The sequence below is a fragment of the Oryctolagus cuniculus genome, chromosome 7, assembly GCF_964237555.1.
Source record: "Oryctolagus cuniculus chromosome 7, mOryCun1.1, whole genome shotgun sequence".
Classification (NCBI taxonomy): domain Eukaryota; kingdom Metazoa; phylum Chordata; class Mammalia; order Lagomorpha; family Leporidae; genus Oryctolagus; species Oryctolagus cuniculus.
In genome coordinates, this window is record NC_091438.1 from 83,968,255 (window position 1) to 83,991,091 (window position 22,837).

Here is a 22,837-nt window from a genome sequence, read left to right on the forward strand (position 1 = left end):
ATGATCTCTCCTCTCTCTCTCTCTCTCTCTCTCTCTCCTCTCTCTGTGTAACTCTTTCAAATAAATAAATAAAATTTTTAATTAAAATTAAAAAAGAAAAGAAGTCTAGGCAAAAACAACAGTTCTGGACACCCCAAAAGACCACACTTCAGCTGGGCTCCGAATTGGCTCAAAGGCCATCCCTGAAGAATGGAATGTCTTAGGAGAAGCAGGAATAGGACAAAGAGTAAGACATGAGACAGAGGGACAAAGAGGAATGATGGACAGATGGAGACATGTGGAGGAGAGACAAGGCTGCAAACAAATTGGGGACTAAAAACCCATCCACGCAGTGTAAGAAAAAATAAGAACTGAAGGAGAATGTAGAGTAAACAGAGCTTTCAGAAATGACGGTCTTTTCAGAAGCTCCAATTCAACGAGCTAGAGTGTTCAGCTGTGTAGCTTCCAGAGAAAACAATACAGATACAATTATTAAGAAGCCAGTGTTTTGCTCTGTTATAAATAGTTCTGAATCAATGTCCCTTCCCAAAATGCCTGCTATTCCAACAGGTGCAATATTATACCATCTGCCCAACAAAAGAATCTAAATGTCACAAACTTCCTAAAAACTATAATTGACTACTTAGGACCCGTGATTATTATGACAGTATTTAATAATTTATATTTGTATAGCATGTAGGGGCATAGAAGTGAGTTACAAACGTTAACTCTCTAACTCACACAATAACTCCTTAGAAAGACAGGAAGCTTGACACTCCCTTCTTAACAGATCCACTCATTCAACAAACATTGATTGGGTTTCTACAGGGTAGGCACTGTAATGACAGGGAAATCTGGCTGCGTGGAGTTTGATTCACACTGGCGAGGGCAGGCTCTGCCAGCCAACATGAGCACCTCCCACAAGCAGGAACCACCACTTTTCCTCTCTCAATTCCTAGGGCCCAGCTCTGCCCTTGGGAAAGAACAGCTATTCCAAAAATGTTTGTAGGTTTTTAAATAATATGAAATACCCAGACTCAGTAATAAGTCTACGGTACTGTTGTTCAAAATCTAAACCCAGAAACTTGAATTCTAAGTTTTTTTGGCCACTGGAAATCACTTCCTGGGGAAACCCCTAATCTAGCTCTCTGTCTGCTCTTTGAGATGATAAAACATTCACTCATGCTCTGAACACTGTGAATTGTGCGACTTCCATCGGCCTTTTCAGTCACAGGGGACAAGTTCAAGGCTGAGGCTGGACCCCACACTAAGATCTGCTTTCTTCTTCAAAATTGTTGGCTTCTATAAAGACTTTTATATTGTGTGGAAAAAAACAGAATTCTGGGTCTAGAAATCACTCCAAGTCAATATCCTCTTGTTAGTCTGAGTTGGATGTGGGAAAGTTCCATTTGGCAGCTACGAAGTCGCGACGCCTAGCAAATGGCCAGCCCTAAAGAGAACTAAATCAGACACTGGGTTTCTCTGACTCAGCCCCCGGCCCCTGCCCAAGGTCCCACTGTGTGGGTGAAGCCATGCTCCAGCAAGTCTTTGCAGGTGTCTGGTAATTTAACCCCCACACACAGGCTCCAGAACAACCCACCGTGTGCCACAGCAAAGTACTGGTAAAGTGGAAAAAGAAATGGTCACACAAGTGTGTGCCCAAATCTTGCAACTTCTCCCCCTCCCACATCTCAAGGTGGACGCCATTAAAAAGCAAGCTTGCTAATACCTTGAAAGCATCCTTTGTTCTCAGAGCTAAGGCCAGGGTGGCACGTGGCCCCAGTCACAACAGCAGAATCTCCCCAAGTCTGCAGACTGAAGTGGCACCAAAAGGTCTAAGTACGCTGACCTGGAACTATTGCCCTTGGGATAGTCACGGCCCATGGGCTATTTTCACAAGTGTCAAAAATCAGGCCCCAGACACTCACTAGGCTAGAGCATGCCCTAAATTAGTTGTTGGCCATTTAAAGTACACAGGTTATAATTTCTCTTTACCCTTGGGCTCCCTAACTCATTGCTCAAGGCATGACCACATGAGCCCCCACTCTCTAACAAGCTTCAGATGCATTATTTGCAAACAGTGCATCTGAAGAGGACCAGAGAAGGCCAAAGAAGAGGGTTGGGCTTCCCTCATTCTTTCAAAAATATGTCCTAAATCTCTTGGCTGAATTTTCCAGAAAAAAAAAGAATCTCAATTTCTCTCTTCTGCTTTTCCGGGGAGGAGGGCAGCACAGTCTGTCTATGGCTGAGCCCACAGTTGTACATGAAAGTTAATATTTCCAGGGCCCTGCGTGGGATACCTTTCCCAGAATTCATGTTCTCCATGGGAAACTGAAATAGCGCATGAGAGTTACCCTAAGTAGATTTAAATAATTAAATTCAAAAATTCTCAAACCACTTGCTGTTTCAAATTTATTTCTTTAATAACAACTCAGACTCGGCAACAGACTGGATTAAGATTTCATTTATTCGAAATTTAAGGTATATCCAGCTCTGGGTGTTGTTTTTAAGTATTTAAGGGGAAATTTGTGTTTGGTGAAAATGAAGAGACTGTAGCATTATAAATTCATTTCCTCTATTAGAAGCAGGGCCGCGCCTGCACGCTGCAGCTGTGCCAGGAGGCAGTCCCCACAGGCTACAGGGCGAGTTGCACGGAGACAACCCCTGGTTTCCCCAGTAGGGGGGCCTGGCCAGTCCCACACCCCGGGCGAGGACTATTGGCTCTGTCGTGCCAGGCAGCCGGGGCAGGATCTTCCTGGGGTGGTTTTCATGTGGCCAAGCAAAGCATCCTTTGGGATTCCAGGGCAACTTCCAAGGATCTATTTTCATCTGTGACCTCAGACCACGCCTTGCACCAGGCCCCAGAGATGGGAGGCCACTGCAGCCTGAGCCCAGTTCGCTGACCTCTAAAATAAGCCGCCTGATCCATTCAGCAAAGCAGAGAGCGACTTAGAAAACAGGTGTTCCATGGCAGGTACCAGCCCCCCGGTACTGACTATTCATGCTAACAATTTTACAAACAAGTGAGTTTCTTATACATTCATCGCCACCCCCAGGCATTCATATTCTTTTTAAGTACAGAAACCTTAATTAGATTTTGACCACAGACCCGGATTTGACTTACCCTGACAGGGTTTCCATTAGTGTAATCTGTGGGGGAATTCACTGTTTTAACATCTGTGTGCCTGAGGCCTATCTCACATTTACTGCAAAACTCTGAAAAGCCTCTCTTGTACGGCTGGATGTTTCCTCATGCTCCCAATTTCACAGAAGTCATTTCAGCACCAAACGGTAATTAGCAAAGGGATGGGCCTCAGCTGACATGAATGCAATTTATTGTTTTCCACGAGGCCCTGAACCAAGCAAACAAAGAACACAGTCGAGCTGTCTGGCATTTTATTAACTTGTATTGTGCAGTGTACCTTACTGAAGGGAGATCTTCGAGAGAAATGCAGCCGTTTGTTGTGTGGCAACACGCAGACTTTGGAAGAATATTAATTTCAGTTCAATTAGGCAAGTTTTGTGGTACCTCGGCCTGTAATACAGGACAGCCACTTTTATAATTATCTTCCGTATTAACTTTATCATCACCAGACTTTTGCATAAATGCAACCTTTCATCTTTAAAATGCCAACACTTCTTCAATTTTGGCAACCGTACAGCACAGCTAATTATTTGCTCATTATGTGTGGTTAACTGATGAATCATTAATAAATGAATGAATGGCTAATATATTTTTACGGTAATTGGAGATATAACTGATTGCAGACTTCCTTAGCTTCTCCAAACGGCGCTGAATGAGCAGTGGCTGCCTAATTGTTTACAGATGATATTTATGCCCCCACCCAGTGTTTCCCACACTTGTGGTTGATCACTGGCAAATTCTCATCAGTCCAGGGTGGCAGCTCGCCGAGCACCAGTCTGGGCAGAGGGGAGTGGGCGGCAGCCTGACCACGCTCCCTTTATTGCGTTTCTGTCACCTCATTTGTTTCAGCTCAGCTGACACGTAGCCATGTATGGGCCTCATGACCATTTGCTAGCAATTGGAAGACTGCTTGTGGACTGTATTTGCCTAAGCGTTGGCAGGGCCACGGCTGTGACACTGCTGCGGTTAGCCCTCATCAGAAACATAGAAAGACTCAGATGCTGACACACAAACACTCGCACCGGCCAGCTGCCACTTGTCTTGTTTGGCACATGCAGGGCAGTGGCCACCCAGCCTGGTGTCTCTGTGGTTGAGAAGCTAAAGGAGACCCTTTGCAAAGTTTGGGCAAGAAGCCTGAAGTTCAGTGTGCACCATTGACAAAGGCCCAGAAAATTAAAGCAACCAGAGATCCTGTGACTGCCTTCCCTGACTCCCCACTCTCCACGGCTGGTTCAGGGGTTTGGAGAGGAACTGCCAGGTTACAAAAATCAGATCGATCAGACGGCAAATCAGTCAGCACCTATAGGTTAAAAACAAAGAGTCTGTATTTGTTGACAATTCTTGTGAAAATGAAAGATAGAACTCTGGCCAAATCCAGCTTGTGTAGCTTCATACCAACAGACAGAAGATCAAGTTAAAAATGCAGAGGAGATTACCAATTCTTAATTATAATTATTTAACCAGGTGGGTAGTTTCTCCTAATGAACATTTCCATGAAAACAGAATAACTAATGACAGCCTTAAAGAAGCCTTTGTCTTTCCATGTACTAATGATCACATCTATAAATATGCAGCAAGGCCCCCGTGTACATTGCTAATGATAAGTAATTAAGCACCAGGCGTGGGAAGCCAGTGAAAAGGGTCATGTTAATGCAAGAGAGGAAATTAAAAATGCAATAAAATAAGTTGCCTAGAAAAGATTAAATAAACTTCTGGCTTCTCCTCCTTCCAGAAGGAAAAAGAACCGTTTCCCCGTTCTCACATGAAAACCTCGTCGGGTCATTCAACAGCTGGTTATAAAGTCAGACAGTACAAGCCACGCGCTTGTTCTCTGCCCCCATCTCGGCGGCACCCCGTAGGACTGCAGGCGAAGGGTGTGGCTCAAAGCAAAGGGTACTTTGGGTTACTAGAAAAGAAGGGCCCCTTAGAAAAAGGAAGCAGTCGGCCATCAAAGCCGGGTGCCTGCCTGGGCCAGGGAAGCTGGACTTTGGTATTGCCAGGGTACCACTTGTTTATAAGGCCCCGTTGACCTGCCTGAGTTTTTTTCTCAGCTTCTGGGTGAACAGAAAAAACAAGACAGACGCGTTTTCCCATAGAATGAAACAACGTCCCTCCTCCTTGGCGACGTCGGCTTCCCCGCTGGGACCGCAAGCTCCTGGGCGTGAGCCTGGGACTGGGACTCTGTACGCCTTGGCACCTGGGCTGGCACAATGCCGCTGAACACGGTAACCAACACTCAAGGCGCGTCCGTTTGTCATCAGCCCCTTCAACACCATTCCCAATCACAGCAGCCACGCCCCCATCTCCCAAACCCTACACCGCAGCCACTTGCTCTCATTCAGGTCCCAAGGAAGGTCCAGATTCTTTCTCGAGGATGTATCATCACCAAAAGGAACAGAAAAGTGAGGCTGTGAGGAAAAAGACTGGTCTTTGGAAAACAAAAACCAACCACCTCGCGCAGTTGGCTGCGAGCCTGGCGTTCAGGGAGTGAACAGGCGTCCCAGCGTTTCCTCTGAGCCTGCAAGACGCACGCAACGACTGCGCCGCCCTGGAGGCGGACGCTCTTCGCTGGGGACGATTTCGATTCTTTTTCAGAAGTGTCTTCGTCGAGCTCTCAAACCACTTACTATGTTTTCTCTCCTACGTCTGGCACTCGCTGATCTATTTGCAGCCTCTCTCTCAAGGCCCGACCAGTCCCCATCTCTCAGTAGGTGAAGCTCACTTCCCACAAGTCCTGTTTTTTGGTGTATTTTTTTTCTTTATTTTTTTCCTTTCTTTCTAAACGATTTCCCCTCCTTTTTTTTTTTTTTTTTTTTTTTTTTTTTTTTTTTTTTTTCTCTCTCCCTTAAGCTAAGTTCTACGAGACAGGTCGGGGCTTGGCTGCTTCCGCCTGGGTTCAAGACTCCTTCTGAATTCAAATGAATCACTTCCTTTCACATACACTCTTCCACAAGGCCACACTTCTTTTGTTATCACCCTGTTGTCATCGCAGGCCTGCGCGGCTCTCATAAAGGCAATTTAGTACCTGACATTCGAGCCACGCGTGCGCCGCGGCCCAGATTTGCCTCCCAAGCCCGCGGCCTGCGGGGAGGCGGCGGCGGCCCCGGGGACACCTGAGGTGCCTCCTGCGTCAACCCGGCAGGCGGGGCGCGCCGGCTGCGGAGCCGCCCTGCCCTCGCGGCGGCGGCAGCGGCGCCACTCGGCGGGCTTACCCTGACCCCCAGCGGCCGCCGCCGTCACCCGGGCCGCGCCGCGGGCCCCGGACGTCCTCCCCGCCACACACAAGGGACCGCGGGGGCACCGTTCGCTGTCGTGGACAATGAAGAACGAACTTGGGTTCTCAGCCCCCGAGGGACATTTCGCAACTGCAAGTTTCACAACTCAGTGCCCTGGGAAGCCAGACCGACAGTTTCCCCGAGCTTTCGCGCCACACCTCGCGCCATTTGCGGTGGAACCTCCCCCTCTCCGGTTTCTCCGCCTGGGGTGGGCGGGGGTCCCCGCCGGGTCCGGCCCGGTGCTGCCGACTCAGCACTTTCTCAACCGTGCAGCGTGGCGCCCCCAGCCCGGGGGCGAGGAGGCTCCCGCCGGCCTCTGCGCACCCGCCTGCCTGCCCCAGCTGTTTCATGGTGTCAGCCAGCGGAGTCCTACAACCCGAAGGCAAGCCTCCGTGTCTGCGAAGGGCGATGGAGGTAGCGAGCAAGCCTGACCCGGGTGGGAGCCTTGCGCGGCCAGCAGCAGCTCCAACACAGGACGCCCAGTTATGCAGAGACATGGCTGCTACAAGCATGTCCCAAATGTGGCGTGAGGCGTGTTTATACCGAGAAGTACGGTTGGCCTATCAGAAATTCAGATTGAACTCGAGGACCCCTATTTCATCTGAGACCCTTCCTCGCTGAGAAAAGAGGGGTTCTGTCTGAGGATTTCACAGCTCAGCTTCTGACCAGCTCCACCGACAGTTTGAGGCATCTGAGTTGGACAAGGATTTCTTTAACGCACAATGGCCTGAATTTGGCTTTTGGGCAGCCTGTCGAGGGTGGGGGGATTGGGGGAGGTAGATCAACCTCCTTGACCTTAGCCTGCTTCTCAGCCCAGTTCCCCTTTCTCCCTCCCTGCCCTGAAGGGGACTTTACCCACAGCCAATCTTCCCAAAGTGCCTCCCTGTGTCCTCGCTCACAGATGTTAAACCAAAGGTCAAAACCAAGGTGACGACTTTTAGGGGTAACAGATTAAACTGCAGCTGGCTCTTCAAGGGCTAGGGGTGGCTACCTCTGAACTCCCGTTTGTACCCAATGAAATGTAAAAAGGGTCAGAAAATCAAGTTTTGAATGACTATTATCTTCCACTTGCAAAAGGAGGGCTATTGCCTTGGGAATACAGTCTGTATCTGTTACCCACAGCTCTGAAAACCACCTCTGCAAGCTTGTCAGTTAGACCAAATGTTAAATGGAAAATATTTGGCGGGATTTAAAATTAGACCCGTGCACATTACTTACAGATGTTTCCATGCAAAACACTTGAAACTGAACCACATCAAGTCATAAACCCCACAATGGTGTATTTTTTTATACCCTAAGTTAATTTTTATTATATAAGTAGCCATATGAAGAAGGTATTGCATACTGCTTAAATTAAATACGGAGGAATGAAACCAGCAGTATCCCTTTACAGCATATGGAACCAGCAAATCAAATTACAAAGCTTTCCACATCTCATTAACTGCAATGAGTACAGTGAGTTTTCTAATAAGTCACATCTTTTTCATGTGAGTGGTGAGCAGTGACTTATTGTACGAATTCACGGGATGACCCTTGTGCTGAAATTAAGAACTAATCTAAAATGGGCAGGGTCATCTGGTCAAGCCTGATCATAACATTTCCTCATTATTGTTTTAGTTGGCATTGAAGCATATGTTTTCCTGGTGCCCCAGCAGAAAAATGCCTTTGATAATTTCACTGACAGCAAATAACCCACACACTGCCATTTAATGAGTTCGGGCAGGATTAGCTGACAATAAAGAATATAGTATAAATGTTTTTATTAGAACGGATTTATTTTTTAGCTGAAAAAAAGAGAGAGAGAGAAGTCACATGGAAATGCTGAGGCGACTTCTAACCCTGCGATAGCCCTGTTTGTGGCGCAAGTGAAAAAGCAGAAAAAGGAGCCCAGAGCCCAAGAGCCAGAGCCAGGGCTGCCCGAGCTGGTGCTTCGGGCTGCAAATGGTGAAAGGCAAATAGCAGCTGGAACCCACACTCAGACGGCTGGTTCCTCCTTTGCACAACAAGAACAAAATACTTCTACAATTGCTCATCATGTGGCCTTTGGTTGAGATGAATTACCAATTTACACCCTCTTGTGTTTGGAGAGAAGCAAACTGTGCTCTTTTGAGGCGAGAATCAGGAACCTAAAATCATTCAAAACTTCTTGTTTGTGAGGCCAGAGTGAGGCCAAAAATCCATTTCCCTCTGTGCTCTAAGCCCTTTCAATGGGGAGTTTCTCACCATCTGCACTAATAAGTATGGACTGGTGTGCGTATAACATACGAGGAGGGGAAGGGAAGAGGGAAAGGATTTTAAATGGTTGCAAATTGCTCTCCTGCTGAGATAACAGCGGTTTGCATGGGAGCCTCAGTTGTCACACATTAAGAATGGGCATTTGGCTGCTTTTCACGCAGCTGTGAGAGAAGGGCTATGTTTCAGAACTACCAGCGAGGAATGGGCTCCGGAGTACTGGCTGAAGGAGATGGGCTTTCCAGCGGCATCCTGCCCGGAGCTCCAGCAGGACAGGCGACAGGAGAAGCAGGCCAGCCCCTGAGGCTGGGAGCAAAGGCCTCACTGAAGCCCTAGGATGGAGACACGCAGGCCATAAGCGCCAAGGTCCAGAGTTGGAGGCAAAGCCAGGTCAGTGCAGCCCACTGTGCAATCAAGTTACCCTTGAGGTCAAGGTGAATTTCCTGAGGACCTGGAGGCCTAAGACTGGCCCCTAGGCACAGTGGTCATGGGGAAAACTCCTTCTTGGGAAGAATGCAAAAGCCAGCAGTGAGAAAAGCACAAGATGAGAGCCAAGTGCCTGGGAGTTGGCAGAGCCGAAGGAGACCCAGAGGGCTCCTCCCAGACAGAAGGAAGTGACTCCCTTTCTCTAACCTGATGCGTAACTGTGGGTGCTTTGGAGAGACTGCCCGGTGAGACAGGAACACGTGTGGCAGCCTCAGTGGGTGTGGCATGGCCAGGACATCAGCAAATGCACTTGGGGCATCACTGAGGACTGTGAGAGACTTCTGGCCAAAAGCTCTCCAGTTACATCCTCCAGCATCTGGCACAGCTCAGAGATGGGAGTGCAGAGCCCAAGTCACCCACCTCCCGCTCCAATGCTCAGAACACAGTGGAAGTGGGGTATGGCTGGGAAGCACGGGGAGTCAGAAGCCTGGAGTCCAAGGGGGCAGGTGAGGAACCCAGCAAAGTGTCAGCTCCCGGGCCCAAGCAAGAAAGGAGCATCAGGCTGGGAAGTTGGAGGCCAGGAAAGAGCCCCAGGGAGAGGTGACTGATGAAGCAGCTGTGGCTGAGCCCACCAACGAGAAGGCCTTGTTGTAGGTGCCGAATCTTCGGGAACACCCACAGCAGGGATGGGGTGGAGGAGCCATTAAACACATAACTGATGCCCGGTGAGAAGGGATTGCCAGTTCCCACCGCAAGCAACTGTTCAGGAAAATTATACATGGTTCACCCATCATGTTGTTTTCAGTCTTCAAAATGAAGCCCGTGTTAAAGCCTTTCTCACCTAATTTCACCCTTCAGTAGTCAGTGAGCCTGCCAAGCCCACGCAGACCCTGGCTCCCTAACTGGAACCTAGACAAGGACCATCCTTAGCATTGCTAGGTAACAACAACAAACTAATATTTGCACAACCTCACAGTTTACACAGTGCTGTCATAACTTTTCTCACTTGCCCTTCATTACGAGGCTGTGAAGAAGGTAACTTACCCATCACCAGGGAGTGAGAAGAGACAGAACTCAGAGCTAAGGCTTCAGATCGCAAGCCCGGTATACCTTGGGTGACAGCAAATAACCTTCCTGTACTTGTCAGATCACACCGTGCCCCGGCAGGCTGCGGGAACCTCCAGCAAAGGCCATCCATCTCTACACCAAAGTGCGTGCGGCCCGCTTCCCTGACGGCTGTCCACACGGGAGCGTGGCCAGGATCCTGTTCTTAACACAGATGACTTCTAGCACCCTCCTGATCGCTGCGCCCTGACTGTGTTTGGCATTAAAAGCCATGGTTGGTTTTTTGGCAAAAGGAGAAATCGTGCACAGACTTGACTGAGAGCAGCAAGGAGGGAGCAGCTCACCCAAAGGAACTGAAGCTACCACATAGTGCCCGCAATGCCCTTGGCACCTCTCTCTCTCCGATTCCTTCCTCTTTGTTCCACCTCCATTGTTAATGATTCTCAGATTCTTGCCATTATTCAAGAGGAACTAGGGGCCGGCGCCACGGCTTACTAGGCTAATCCTCCACCTAGTGGCGACAGCACACCGGGTTCTAGTCCCGGTCGGGGCGCCAGATTCTGTCCCGGTTGCCCCTCTTCCAGGCCAGCTCTCTGCTGTGGCCAGGGAGTGCAGTGGAGGATGGCCCAAGTGCTTGGGCCCTGCACCCCATGGGCGACCAGGAGAAGTACCTGGCTCCTGCCATCGGATCAGCGCGGTGCGCCGGCCGCAGCGCGCCAGCCACAGCGGCCATTGGAGGGTGAACCAACGGCAAAGGAAGACCTTTCTCTCTGTCTCTCTCTCTCTCTCACTGTCCACTCTACCTATATATAAAAAAAAAAAAAGAGGAAATAGGAAACTCCCCCATCTCTATGCATTCTTGCCCCCACCCCCACCACGACACTAGCAAGTAAATGGGGTCAAACTTGAAGAGGGCTATTATTAAAACTGTAAGAGCCTGTGAATGTTAAAGCACATGATAAGAATTCTGCTTCAGGGGCTGGCACTGCAGTACAGTGGGTTAAGCCACTGCCTGAGAGACTGGCATCCTATATGGCCACCACTTTGAGTCCAGGCTGCTCCACTTCTGATCCAGCTCTCTGCTAATGCACCTGGAAAAGCAGCGGAGGACAGCCCAAGTGCTTGCGTCCCTGCCCCCGACATGGGAGACCCAGATGGAGTTCCAGGCTGTAGCTTTACCCTGTCCCAGATCCTGGCCATCGCAGCCCTCTGGGGGGGTGAACAAGCAGATGGAAGATCCTTCTCCCTCTGCCACTCTGCCTTTCAAATAAGTAAAATAATAAATCTTTATTTCAAAAATAGAATTCTGCTTTCACATAGGAGGCTTTGGAGGACTTATCCTCTACCAGTTTAAGAACGTGGTATCAGACACTTCCCAGCCATTTACTCAAAGCAGTCAAACTCTGTGCAGAATCCCCCTACCTGTTTGTACAGTTCATTGACATAAGATACGTGTTGCATGAATAAGAAGACAGTTTAAACCTAGGAAAACGTTCCTCCTGCTCTACCTCCTCTATTTTCCAAACCTCCCAAACGCCACCAGCTTGGCCCTGTAGTGTTTCTCCTTGTCCGTCTTCATCACAACTGTGGTTTGTGGCAGTCCCACCGTTCTCTTTCATGTCACTGCCAAGCTGCTGCCCAAAATACCCCCACACGCTGGGAGCATCTCCGTGTTTCTCCGCGTGCTGCTTTCCTTCTGCCTTTGGAGTTCCTGTCACTGACTCTAGGGAGACTTCACAGTCCTGCACTCCAAGCCTGCAGCTTGCCAAAGCCCCAGTGTGTATGGTATTCAGTACTGGAACATTCAGCAAGCATTTACAAGTAAGATGCATATGTTTGAGGTGTTGGAAGGGACACGAGTCAGAATTGTCAGTTTTCAAGTATTTCTCTAGCTAGCGACAACTTACTGAGCTTCAGGATCTGTAAAATGAGAATCTAGGCCTCCATTCTAATGTTCAAGAAGTCCAAGTCTGGGCCTAAGTCCCAGTGCTAGAGGCCACTGAAATCTGGGCCAGCAAACGAGCCTTGTCCTATCACAAGCCCCAATCTTTTCATTCCATCATGCTGTGTGCACGCGTGGAAGCACAAGACAACTTGCCTGCCGCCCTTGTCTGTTTAAATGTACATCACGTGTGAGAACAAGAAGCATTTCTTATCTTTTCTACCCTTAAATACTTAATAGAGTATTGACAATGGGCTTGTGTCTCCTTAAATGCAAACACTCTATATTATCCATCTCTGTGTCCACCTGCCACCAACCACCACTCCCTCCCTTGAAACTTGTGTATAGGAGATACCTAGTAAGTGCTTTCAGAAAAGCAGAACGAAGGGGCTCCTGTTTTTTGTTATTCCAATGGCTACTTCTCATCAACTGATTGGAACTGGATTCCCAAGTTCTCAGCTAGGGTGGTCCTCCCAGATGTGTTCTCCCATGGTCCGGGCTCTATCATTAAATGGCAATGTCACTCGGCAATCACACAACCTTGATGTACCTCCATTCCCTCATCTATAAAACGAAGAGAAACTAGCACCACCACCACCTCCAGGGTAGCTGCCAGGATTAAATGGGGGGGGGGGGGGGGCTCTTTAAGAAACACTTAGAACAGAGTCTGGAAATATGCAGGAAAAATGCTCTATAAATGTGGGCTATTGTTACTGTACACTTTCATCCAGCATAACCCTCATCACACACCACTTGTTTACCTTATTGATTTCCAGAAGGACTGAAAGTTCTGTGCAGTCAAGAACCATTTCTCTCTTGGGCTTATCCCCAGAATGGTGGTCTGGGAAGTGGCAGGTGGCTGATAAATATTTGAAATAATCCATCCATTCAAGAATGAAAATGATGGGCCAGCATTGTGGCATAGGGGGTAAAGATGCCACCTGCGACCTGACATATCATATGGAGACTAGTTGGAGTCCTGGCTGCTCCACTTCCCATCCAGCTCCCTGCTAATGGCCTGGGAAAAGCAGCAAAAGATGGCTCCAGTGCTTGGGCCCCTGCCATCCACATGGGAAACCTGGAAGAAACTTCTGGCTCCTGACTTCAGCTTGGCCCAGTCCCAGCTGTTGCAGCCATCTGAGGAGTGAACCAGCAAGTGGAAGATCTCTCCCTCTCTCTCTCTCCCTCCCTCCCTCCCTCCCTTCCTGTCTCTCCCTCTCTCTCAATAAATCTGACCTTCAAAAAAAGGAGTGGCTGGCACTGTGGCGCAATAGGTTAATCCTCCATCTGCAGCGCCAGCATCCCATATGGGCGCAGGTTCTAATCCCGGTTGCTCCACGTCCAATCCAGCTCTCTGCTATGGCCTGGGAGAGCAGTAGAGGATGGCCCAAGTCCTTGGGCCCCTGCACCTGTGTGGGAGACCAGGAAGAAGCACCTGGCTTCTGGCTCCAGATCGGCGCAGTTCCAGCCATAGCAGCCATTTGGGGTGTGAACCAACAGAAAGAAGACCTTTCTCTCTGTCTCTCTCTCTCTCTCTCTCACTGTCTGTAACTCCACCTTCAAATAAAATAATAAAATCTTAAAAAAAAAAGGGGGGGGGGGCCAGTGCCGTGGCTCACTTGGTTAATCCTCCATCTGCAGCACCGGTATCCCATATGGGCACCAGGTTCTAGTCTCAGTTGCTCCTCTTCCAGTCCAGCTCTCTGCTGTGGCCCAGGAGGGCAGTGGAGGATGGCCCAAGTGCTTGGGCCCCTGCACCCACATGTGAGACCAGGAAGAAGCACCTGGCTCCTGGCTTTGGGCTGGGGCAGTGCCAGGCGTAGCGGCCATTTTGGGAGTGAACCAATGGAAGGAAGACCTTTCTGTCTCTCTCTCTCTCACTGTCTATAACTCTACCTGTCAAAATTAAAAAAAAAAAAAAAAAGAAAAAAGAAAAAAGGAAATTGAGTGGTGTACTCCCCGGACTATACTAGGTAGAGGAAAATGTGGATTGTTCCCTGGAACTTTGTAGCCACTAGAAAATGCTGTACCTTTTGGACACTTTAGATAATTGTCCCAGCTTGCAATTTTAAGATAGAGGAAACGAGAGTCACTATTACAAAGTGATAAAGAAAGAGCACAGATGACAAAGCCAGTGCATGGATTTGAATCCTGCCTCCACTGCTTACCAGAGTGTGGTCATTTGTTGCTTAACACTTGTGCCTCTGTCTTTCCACCTGTGAAATAGGCATAAAGGTAGACCCTACCTCGGTGTGGGGGGAGGTGTCCTACGAAGATTAAATGAGTTAACACTTGAAGTGTGGTCAGTGCTTAGCATTCTGTAAGTGTTAACTGTTACCCCCATTGTTGTCATCGTCACTTGTGAGCAAGGACACATCTCGAAAAGGATGGAAGAGTGAGAGGGATGTGTGGCACTGTGCTTGTAGAAAAATGAGCAGCTAAAACCCAGTGTTAAAATAACCACGATGCTGTGCTATGACAATGTAGCTGTCGTTAGTACACTGCTGGAATATTTCAGGCTTGCACAGTCAAGGCCGCACTGGAGGGTAGGGGGTGATGGGAAGGAGGGCTTTCAGAGAGGGTCTGAAGTGCCAGCGCTGCCCCCAGCTCCCCCCACAAACCCTGCCCCTAGGTGGAAACACAGCGGTCAGCCGCACCGCGTCTTGATTCTCCCATCGCCGGGGACCACACTGCCCTCCTTGCCAGCTCTCACTAACGCGGCTCTTCTCCCGCACTCCAGGTCAAGAACCCTCTGGAAGCCCAGGGCAGCTGTCCCTTTCTTCGCTGCTTTGTCTCCAAATCTGAGGGGTTTCAAAGAATCCTGACAGCTCACATCAGCCGTCCCTTCTCTGGGCCTCACCGTGGCTGCGCTGATGGTAGCCCAGCATGCCGAGGAGACAGCAAAGTGTGCCTCGCTCAAGTTTCCCAACCACCAGCAGGCGGAGGCGGGGTTTCCCCTGCTGAGAGACGAGGACAGCTGCACCTGGCTCAGGGAGGATGCAGGATACCCTGTAGCTTCAGGAAAAGGACGCGTACGTCTCAGAACAGAGAGCAGGAATGGGGTGAGCACACGGAGGAGGAGAGCGTCATTTTCTCTCCTGCTTCTTACTCTGCATCACCACAGGGCCTTGTCCCCTCTGCAGCCCGAAGCAGCAAGGTGATGTGAAGCCATGACATCCAGCCACAGATTGATTTTAAAATTCTTCCTGATTAGCCATCTCGCCACTTTCCACCACCTCAAGATTAGATTCCACCACAGTTTTACAGTTCTCCTCTAAGGGGCTGAATGTAAATCTCATGCATGTGTTTATCTCACTGTGGTTTGTAATCATTAAGTTCTTTGGCCTAGTGTTTGCCTAAGTTACCTATCTAGTTTATTACATGTATTCATCTTTATTGCGAATCTACGTCATGTTCGGGAGAAAAATCACACCTGCCCTGTCATGGTTCTATAGCAATCAGTAAGCACCTACTGCATACCGAGTCCTTTGGATGTTTACTGCCTAACCTCCCCCACCTCACACACACAACTGAAATGGGTCTCTGAAGACATCTCACAGACAGGCCTTGCTTGCTCAAGCTTCACGTCTCTTGTAACACACAGACATATCTAGTTGAGGCATTTTAACAAGATGTTAGCAAATGCATGCTGTACCCCAGATACAGCCCCAGGGTCACATCATGATTGCAACAAGAATGGCGGCCCGGGTGCCTGGCTGTTGACAGAAGGGAAAGCACTCGATGTCAGGAAGGGCCCAGCCAGGACCCGGAAGGTGGCAGGCCCACTGGGCTGCTCATTCAACAGAGCACCAGGAAAACATCACCACCCCCTCTTCGCTACTCCCCTGCTCACTGTCTGGCGCTGGGGGGCAGATTCCGTCCAGGTAGCACACGATTCTTAATTTGTTTGAAGGCTATGGTGTCTCTCTTTAAATTAGCCAAGGAATGACAATCAAGCCCGGAAGCAAAGCCGCTCGTGGCCTTCCCACGACTGGCACCGTGCTGTCTGGTGAGAGAGGCAGGGGAAGGGTGGAAATCCGGGTGCTGGCATGTGCAGCTTCGTGGCGCGGTTCCTCTGGTACACGAGACAGGCACGAACCTCTTGAAACGGTCAGAGGCCAAGGTAAGCTGCTTCACAAACACTCAGCCAATAATAAAATGTTTTGAAAAGCACTTAAGCTTAATGGGTTGAGGTGTTAACTCAGTGGAAGCTTCTGTTACTATGGAGAGGGACGGCGCGAGAACATGATGGTGCCACAGGGTAGGAAGGGAACACCATTAGGACACATCACGCCACACACAGTGAGCACATGACAAGGAAGCCTCCTGGATGGGGTGGGCTGCCATACGAGGCCCACATGATGACGGTGGTGGCCGAGCTGAGGTCCAGGATGGTCTTCAGATCCCTGAATGCCTTTTTGTTTGAATCAGTCTTCTTGAGTCTCCACCCTTGCCAGGACAACTACAGACCTGCCCCTTCCAGGTCTAACACCTTCGCTTCTCATTCTTCCTGCCTGCTCCGGCCATCAGCTCAGATGCCAAGGACCATACCCAGGCCCTCAAGAACATATAGTGCACCTGCTCGTCTCACAGGTTTTTGTGGCACATTCCCCAGACGCTCGGACACATGGCCAGCCAGAGAGACATCATCTGGCCCAGGGAGTTGTTCTGCAGGAACAATGACTTCAGTTCTCCTTGACTACTAGCTCAGTGATCTCAATTAGTCTTATTACAATGTTACTTCCTAGCAAATGAAGCATTGCCATTAAAAGGATTTCCGTTTCCAAACTTCCTTCAATTGCATCATACCCGTAATGCTCATATTCTAGCACCCGGAGCCATCTGGCAGCCATTCTAGTTCCTTGGGGCTGTGCACCAAGGCGAAAACTGGTTCATCCAAACACCATTCAACACATGTGTTCTTGATGGTCTTCTATGGTGCAAGGCAGTGGGAGGGGCTGAGTCACCGGCCAATTAAGTGCCTTCCTGACCCTATTGTTGAGTCATCTGAAACCCTTCTGTTGGCTCAGCAATCATTTAATACTTTGGAATTTAGCTTTCATCGGGAGTATCCAGTCCCTAGCCTGATATTTAGAACATTCTTTGAAACACAGCATATCTTTTTAAATGAAAGAACAAAACAACATAATTATCTACAGAATGGACAGATCTCTGCCAACCCAGGTGGAAATGAAGAGTACTAGGGTTTGATTTTTCTAATTACTCACAGATTTTGGATCAGGGAGGGTGAAAGGACACTTTATTCCTTTCCCTGTAGTCATGAGTGCTCCAGCTAATCAAAGTCCAATTCGTTAGAAACCAGGACCAGAGACAGAAGAGCAAAACAAACAATGGCTTCCACTGGCCCCTAAAACCCTGAAAGAACATCTGATTAAATTTGGCACGTGGGCCCTACTAGAATGTGAAAGTAGAGGCTTTGTCTGCCTTGCTTGCAGTACTTAGAGCACCTAGCCAAGTGTCGGGCACATTGTGCTAACTCAGTAAAGACACATTGCTGAGTGAAGTAATGAATGAATGAATGAATGAGAGAGAGAGACAGAGTCATCAAGAGCAGCAGAAGGTCCAAACAGCATGGTGGACTGAACGTGCAACTGAAATCAAATGCCTTGGGCTGAGTCCCAAATCTTCCCACTGGATGAACTTAGGTGAATGACCTCACTTCTCTAAGCTATTTTCCACGCATAAAATGGAAGTAAGACTAATATATATTCCACAGGCTGTTTTGCAGATTAAGTGACAAAATTCATGTGAAAGTATTTCATAACATAGTAGTTGCTGAATCTAGAAACCTGGACATGACTCTTTATCCCACTGCCTTGCTCACCCCATGCCCTGTTAGCCTCTTACTGCTACAGACACCATCTCCTACAGACTCCACCTCCTAATATCCCCCATTCTAGCTTCCTCTTCGTTCTCACCACCTCTGCCTTAGTTGTGGTTCTCATGACTGATAACCAGGTAGATCTCATCCCTTCCTGATGGGTTTCCTGTCTTGAGTCTGGCTCCTCCTCAGTCCTCTCACTGCCAGTTACTCAGCACAGGGACCCACACTCAGAAGGACCTAGGCATGAGATTTAATGCTCTGTGGTTGTCACCATGAAATTTTTAATCTGATGTTGTTGGAGGAAAGTACCTGGGACAACAGATGATGTTTGGGGACTTAGGCCTTGGTTCACATATGCAGTGCTTCCAGGACAACTTCTCAGCTACCTACTCCCCTCCCCTTGCCAACCTCCCCCAGTGCCTGGTGCCAATCCCAACCCTAGCAGTGGCCCAGGCACAGGTGTATGGATGGTCGGGATTGGGTAAAATGGCTCACAGTACCTATGAATGGTCATGGTAGTGGCTTTTGGTCACCTCAGGTTGGCAGTAAATACCACAGTACTTCTGGCAGGAGGCTTGGTATAGGCAAGTTTCAAGACAACCCACAACCCCGTTACCTAGTGCATTTCAACACAGACATTACAGACCCACAGGAATCGCCTGCCTGCTGAAGGCTGGGCACTGAACCTCTAGGAAGGGAAAATTCTTGGCTCTACTTTCCTGTCCCTTGCCAGAGAATGGCCCATCAGTCCAACAGCTTCTGAGAGGGGGAGACCAGCTGCCCATGCCACAGGTGTCCCAAGCCTTGGCATGGGGCCTCAGGCTCCTGTGAGGGTCTAGAATAGCCCCATGAATAAACTATCCTAAGTACAGAAGAGAGGTGACATTAAAGAGCAAAGTAAAAATGCTACGGTGGATTGAGGGACTGTAGGATGAAACAGAAGCTCTGTAATTTAATACCTTTAATAAAACTATTTTCTTCCACTTTTTCACAAGGGAAACCACCCCCCCCCCCATTTTCAGTTTGCCTTGGGCTCCAGTAACCGAGCCTGGCTGCCTGGTGCTTCTAAAGCTCAGCCCCGATCGTGCCTCTTACCTCTGAAATGCCTTCAGTGCTTCCCTGTAACTAGCCTCATGAAGTTCAAACCCTCTGCTCAGCCCCGATCACTCCTCACCTGGCTCACACTGATACCCTTGGCTTCATCCTCACGCTCACCCCCTCACCCTCCTCCTTGGCTGTCTTGCAACATTAGCAGTTTCTTGCAGCTGGACCTTTGTTAACATTCCCCTATTTGACTTTTATCTGATTTGCCCGCTTGAGCCTCACTTCCCTCCAAGGCCTTCCGTGACTCTCCTCAGGCCTGGGGCTGAGTTGGGTGCTCCACTGCACGCGCCCCCCCCGCCACCCAGCAGACGCTGTCATGGCCCTCATTGCTCTGTGCTATGATCACTGGTGTTCTACCTGGTTTTACCACCAGACTCATGCAACACACATAGTCCTAAGAACAGGGACCGTGTGACCATCTATTACCAGCACCAGGCAGAGTGTCCGACACGTTGGCAGCAAGCTGAATTCCCTGCGAAGCTGAACATGCTGACTTTCTCTGCCTTTTCCCTTCAGTCCTGCTTAAGGAGATGATCAGAGTGAAGCAAGCCAATCACAGCAGCCATGGCTTCCGAGAACAGACTTTTCAGTACCACGAGGCCCTGGCACCACCTTAAACCTGTTTCATAGACCTATCACTTTCCAACCGGGTTCCTCTGACCATCTCTTAGGTTTCAGCTCCTGCCTATCATCAAAACCTCAACCACAAACTGGAGATAGAAAACACTGGGCTTGTTTTCTCAAGAGAATAAACATTCTCCCTTCAGCAAGTTCATCAAGCTCTCGGGGTCCAATCCCAGTGCGTGGAGCTCCTTTGCATCGCTCCCCTATCGGTGTCAGTGTCCCAATGAAGGGGTGAAATAGTGTGAATATCTGCCTCCCCCAGATCAGTTTAGCCCCCAAGTCTTATGCTTATGGTACTTGGAGAAGTGATGAGATTGGATTGGGTGGTTAATGACTGAATGCAAGAGACCACACAGAGACATGTGTGCTCCCTGCTGCCTGCTGGATGCACCCGGTTCCTCCTCACTCTCTGCCTCCTGGCTTTCCATGTGACCCAGCATCTAGACACATTCTCCCACTGCCATTCTGTTGCCTTGTTAAGAGGGAAAACCTGCCGGTGCCGCGGCTCACTAGGCTAATCCTCTGCCTTGCGGCGCTGGCACACCGGGTTCTAGTCCCGGTCAGGGCGCCAGATTCTGTCCCGGTTGCCCCTCTTCCAGGCCAGCTCTCTGCTATGGCCCGGGAGTGCAGTGGAGGATGACCCAAGTGCTTGGGCCCTGCACCCCATGGGAGACCAGGAGAAGCACCTGGCTCCTGGCTTCGGATCAGCGCGGTGCGCCGGCCGCAGCGGCCATTGGAGGGTGAACCAACGGCAAAGGAAGACCTTTCTCTCTGTCTCTCTCTCTCTGTCCACTCTGCCTGTCAATAAAAAAAAAAAAAAAAAATGAGGGAAAACCAGTGGGACCACACCATTTGGATTTGAACCTCCAAAATGGAGCTAAGTAAATATATTCTCTTTATAAAGTAACTTGCCTCAGGCATACTGTTATAGTAGTGAAAAGCTGATTGATATAAGGGGATTCATGATCTTGGCCCCAAGTCTAAGCATAAGCTGTCATCTGGTCCAGACCTCTCATCTTACAGTTTGGGACACGGAAGTGCAGGCCAGGTGAGCGTCCTCCATCTAGACCCCGAGTCCACCATCTGACGTCTGCTCTGTGCAGCCTCTTGGGAACTAGAAATATTTTTTCTAGGCTTTTGACTCACTCTTTAACCCACTTCTCTTTGGAGACACAAGGCCCATCTTGTTTCTGCATTTCCTTCGTTTCAGGTCTCTGGACAACTGTGTCACCCCATCGATTGTCGTGTAATTCAAAACCTACCGACCACACGGCACTAACCCGTGATTCTGGCATTCACCACTGTCTCTTCGCATTGGTGCTTCCCCAAATCCCATCCCCCGAAATGTCCATTAGTTAGTTTGCTAAAAACTGGGAGAGGGATGAGATTATTGACGAGACAATATAGTTTCCTTCACAGCCACAGTTCATGTCACTAAATTAGGTGGGAACCAACAATAAAGAAATGATTGTTGTTGACATGCAGTATTGACATGGTAGCCACACAAACCACATTCAATAGCTCTCTGAACCAGCTGCTGGCTTGCATTTTGGGGCAATGTCATTTCTGCTACCATCATTTCACAAACAGCCCCATTCTTATTCCACCCCCATTCATGGCTTAGTTAATAGCGAGTAGTTTTCTGTTCCAGGCAGAGAGCAATCTGCAAATCAGAAGCTCTCCAAATAGACTGGAAATGGGTAGTTTTATTGTACACATTCCCACTCACCTTGCTAACAGCCCTTGGGTTTCAGAAATGTCGTTAACTATTCCAGTCAGGAGACACAGGGACCCCTAAATATGGTTCACCTTATCCCCACCCGGCCCCACACTCTGCATCCTCCAGGCACATTCTAAACTTATAGAAATGTGGCCAGGAGAGAGTTAGACTATTTTGTGTGATGCAATACAGCCTGTTCAACTTTTGCATAGCAATTCAGCAAACACAGTTTTAAGCATTCAATTCTACTTCTACAGCTTCTTAAAATTCCCTGCAATATAATTATACTGATGGGAATGCAGAAAGATAATTGCTTTTAGAGGAAAGTTTCTCCTTTGTTCCATGTTCATCTGGCTTCCAGAAATGGAACAAGAGCCCTTGAACAGCAGAAATACGCATCCATGTGTCTCTAGTTATCATTTATTTACAAAGATAGACCTTGACAAATGTAATTTGTTCAATAAAATTAAAAGGATGCACGATAATTCACTTAGACAAAGAGACTTGAAAGGGGACGTCATCGGCAGCAGCGCCGTCCATCATTCCAAATGATCAGCTGACTTTGAAGAAGTGGCAGGTGTTCCCCTTTTGGAATGCAGCATTGAAATAGTATTTAGAAGGGGGAAAAAAAAAGAAAGAGAGCTAGGAATTGGAGCAATTCTTTATTCAGGCAATAATTATACAAATTAGATCTATGAAAGCCAGAGAATGACTGTGCCTTGAACCCTGTCTGTGTGCATAGAACAATGGGGAAATTAATAATTAAATCTATTACATATGCTCATAATTCAATACAAAAGATACCTCAGTAGTTCAAACACTCCTGTATTTTCATTTGAATAAGGCTTTCACACATTCTCCTCATTATATATGTATTATATTTTAAATTTAACAGCTTATTTTGTTGCCTTTATGTTTGAATTAATAAGGGCACACTTTAATGCACTAATGGGGAATTGCATTAGCCAGCTTTGCAGACATAACTTTGAAAAATCTCCAGTTTCCCAAGGGTGAAATCAATTTGCCCCAGAACGTGTTGTCTCACAGACACATCTGGACGCTTGGAGGAACAGCTCCCCTCTCCAGGCTTCTGATTTGGGCCTCCCTGTCTCAGAGAGGGTCCCTGGAGCAGAAAACCCTTGCTACCCTGAGCAGGCCCATCAAGATCATCTTCTGGATTTTGCCATCTCCTGGCCACTTAAACATGATTTCCATGCTTGGTCCCTGTTATTTTTCCAGAGAGCAAAAAATAATCTTCTTATGAAAAAAGTAAAGGTTTATTTTTAATCCAATAATTCATTTTCTCTCTCTCACTTTGAAAATTTGCTTTCTTACTCCCTCTCTGCCTCTTTTCATCCCTATTTTTAACTCTTCGTACCACCTCTGAGCCACAGGGAGTGGAGAAGAGAAGGGAATTTGAGAAAAAGAGAGAGAAAGTGTAGCCTATGGTGAATAATGGTGGGAAGGTTCTCACAGTCAC

The 22,837-nt window shown here is 48.5% G+C and overlaps 1 long non-coding RNA gene across 1 annotated transcript in view; it reads right to left on the reverse strand.

The window, feature by feature from the left end:
• The window catches only part of LOC127493424 (uncharacterized), a 32,210-nt gene extending 11,936 nt beyond the window's left edge, over window positions 1-20,274 (reverse strand). Inside the window, exon 1 of the long non-coding RNA XR_007923561.2 lies at window positions 15,918-20,274. This is a non-coding gene — a long non-coding RNA (uncharacterized lncRNA). The remainder of the gene's footprint in view (window positions 1-15,917) is intronic.
• Window positions 20,275-22,837: the final 2,563 nt, after the last annotated feature.